This window comes from Lutra lutra, chromosome 13 (assembly GCF_902655055.1).
Source record: "Lutra lutra chromosome 13, mLutLut1.2, whole genome shotgun sequence".
NCBI classification, from domain to species: Eukaryota; Metazoa; Chordata; class Mammalia; order Carnivora; family Mustelidae; genus Lutra; species Lutra lutra.
Genome location: NC_062290.1, coordinates 24321554 through 24324910, shown reverse-complemented (window position 1 = coordinate 24324910; position 3357 = coordinate 24321554). Strand labels below are relative to the sequence as shown.

General features: G+C 46.2%; 1 pseudogene; it reads right to left on the bottom strand.

Annotated features, from left to right (window-relative positions):
• Nucleotides 1-301: 301 nt before the first annotated feature.
• On the bottom strand, nt 302-2663 carry LOC125082948 (spermatogenesis-associated protein 31D1-like; annotated as a pseudogene).
• Nucleotides 2664-3357: the final 694 nt, after the last annotated feature.

The following is a 3357-nucleotide window of genomic DNA, read 5'->3' as shown; positions in this document are numbered from 1 at the left end:
AACCAAATAAAGGACCCCAGGATAAAAGTGAGAAGGCCACTGTCAGGCTTTGTACAAGGGACTGGTGTACTTGTAGAAGCCAAAAGCATTAACTATTAAGAGTTGAACACATTGCTTCCTTTCCCTAAGCACAAGCCCTAGCCCCAGTCCCAGTGCAGTACGCAGAGAACACCGCTCTCTATTAGAAGAAATGTTTATTGAGGAGGATTAATATCCTTGGTTGTGCTGAAGGTTGTTCTCATCAGAGGATATATTGTCATGAAAATTGTGAAGCTTCCTCAATAAGGACTAAATGATTTCTTTAGAGAAATTTTCCTCCCTGGAAGTGCTGGAGAAGCATTTTCTGCCTGAGTAAAAGAGTCAAATCGCTTAACATAGTACTTTCGTCAGGGTCACCCCTGATGGCCCAAAGGACCGGGCATACTTGATACACACAGGTGGGGCTTGGATGAGGCACAGACTCCCCAGAGAACAGAGAAAAAGGGGGTTGACCCCAGCTTAATAGCTGATCCTTGAAGGCTTCAGCTTTCTGAGGATGTCTGATCCTGTTTCTGTTGTGTCCGACACTTGTAAGACGGTTCTGGTCAGCACAGGCAGCTTCTTGGCTGCAGGACTTGATACTTGCCAGTTTCTTTTGTTGTGGGTCAGAGAGAGCCCAGTAGTTAGGAGGGAGGTCTCTTGTCAGACCTGTAGTTCCTCCTGCTGCTGGCTTAACTATGAGGCCTCAGATCGAAACATACAGGCAGCTTCTCTTCTAGGACGTTCCCAATGGAAGTGAGCTTGTGAGCTTCAGGAGGCCAATCACTCCCAAAAGTAGCCACACTTTCAACTGGGTCTTGGTGATGCGCTAAGGTGGACATGAACTTGGCTTTTTGCTGGGGACTTCCTGATGTCCTGTGATTTTTTTCTTGGAATTGATCCACTGAGAAAATTGCCTCATCTTTTTTCTGAAGTAACTTTCAAGAGGAAACTCTTGAAAATTCTGTGACAGAGTTGGGGAAGCACTCTCTAATTTTCTGTCCTCTGCATGGGGGATCTCCTCTCTGCCTACAGATGTCCCTACTCCTGAGTCCTCCCTTCTGCATTTTCTTGCTTTGGAATCCTGAGGTCTCACTTTCATTGCACTTTTACTTTGTGAGAAAATCGTAGGCTGGCAGTCTTTGCTAGATCCCTGTTACTATGGCCCTGGAACTCAGAGAATTGTAAGTGAACGTGTCTGCCTTTTTGCTGAGAGAGTTCTGATAATGTATGCTGAGGCTCCATCACTGCTAGGGAGTCTAGATTTCTACAGTCATGGAGGCACCAGCGTGGGATTACCTTCCTTGGGCTATGTAACTCCAGTGTCTCCCGGGGTTCACAGATGATATGAAAATGGCCAGGAAGGATGGAGACTGGTACATAGGCATGGGATGACCGGCTAACCAACGGAAGGTTGGGAGCTTGAGGACAAATGGTTTCTTTAGGTTTCTGGAACACGGGGACTAAAGCCCACAAACTTTCCTGTTGCTTCTGCAACATGTGCCTTCCCAGGTGTTGATTTTCAGTCAAGATAGGAGAGTCTGATTCATTCTTGGATCGATGAAAAGACACTCCACAGTCCCTAATCTGGGATGAAGAAGGTAGTATGATCAGGAGGCACGATTGAAAATGGCCATGGGTGTTCACATTAGTGAAAGGTAGGGGCTGGGATGGGGACAGGGTTTGAGGCAAGGAATGGGGTTGTACAATGGGGAGGGGAAATGGTTGGGAATGAGGAAATGGTGGAGGTGCTTGCATTTTGGTGGCATAAGTATTATGAATTACATTGAATAAGACAAAGTGAGACTCTAGTGAGGAAGTACTACTAGAAAACAGGAAAGTGGCTACTAAGGACTCACTGTGTAAAGAAGGAAAACCCCAGAAGAGATGGCTATATTTCTGGTGCAAGTTTTCTGCCAAAGCCTTGACATAGAGGAGCTATTGATAAATAGAGAGCTGCTCTTGTTTGCCTTCAATATTCCAGCCAGTTATGGGGGCTGTGGTGACCTGTACATCAATCAGATGCAACAAATTCCCTAAAGATGTCCACTGGTACTCTGACCACATTTGTTTGGAAAATGGCCCCTCCTCTTTTACTTTCTTCTCTAAAATCTGGAAAGCCATTCTCTTCTCCATTTGTCTCTCCAAGAGGACCTGGATGTTAAGGCCAGGGAAAGAAATTGACTGGCCTCCTTGTGCTTAGTAGCAGAGTCTCCCCAGAGACAGGTTTCTGGTTGATGGAGGTAGACTTGCTCTTGCTGAATATCTGAGTGTGATAATGTGGGGAGGAACATGTTCTTGGCATGGGCCTGCCAATAGGAGAATTCTGAACTTGATGGGTTTGAACAGTCACTACCTCTAATTATTGGGACGTAAGTAGACAACCCACCAGGGCTATCTGGAGATGACTTCTCAGGAACAGGTTTCAATGAGATGGAAATTGATTTGGATTGAGTCACAGTTAAAAGGCAGTCTGGCAGTGATGAAACAGACAGAGTTGGTGGTACATGATGACAAGCAAAGGAATCAGTGGGATTCCTTGTCTGAGACAGATGTGGTAAGAGGTTGTTATCTGGTGAAATGGTGGGGTCAAGAACAGAGATGGTATTCAGAGGTAAAGTGGCCTCTGGTTGTCTGAGCATCATATGGTAGGAAAGAAGTCAAAGGAAGGGGTAGAGGTATGGAATGGTTACCCGGGAATAAAGAATCCTTGGTTTTTGGCTCTAGTGACAGGAGTGCCCTGGGTTGAGAGTAAGAAAAAGTCAGCTAAAGGGGTCATTGTGTTAGATGAGAAGATTGAGGGGATTGGGGGGAAGGCTCAGGCAAAGAAGCTGGTATTAGGTCTCCTGGAGCAACTGTAGAGAAGTCAGGAGTAAGTAACAGGAGCTGTAAAACCAAGGGGATCAGAGAAGGAGTAGCATCTTCCAGGGCCTCTGGGAACAGCAGCCAGTTCACCTCAGCAGTTGTGCTGTCACACACCCCACAGAAGGGGTCTGGACATAATAGTTGATGAAAGTGGATGGTATCATGACACCAGCCTAGGGACTGTGGGAGACAGGAGATACAAAACTGCAACCGGGACCAGAACAAACATTTGTGACCCTGGCTGGTCTGGCAAAGGTTGCCCCCCACCCACCAGCATCCCCAAGACTTTCAAATTCTAACTCTGAGAATTTTCCATCCCATGTCAATTCCAGGCTTCCCTGAGGCCCTAGAAATACATAGATTCTGCTTAAAAGAGGGGTACAGGAAAGAAGATAATGTTTACTCACCTTTACACAAGAGAAAGCACCTTTCTTGCCTCCCCTACTTCTGACAAGTTCTCTACCCTGGGAAACC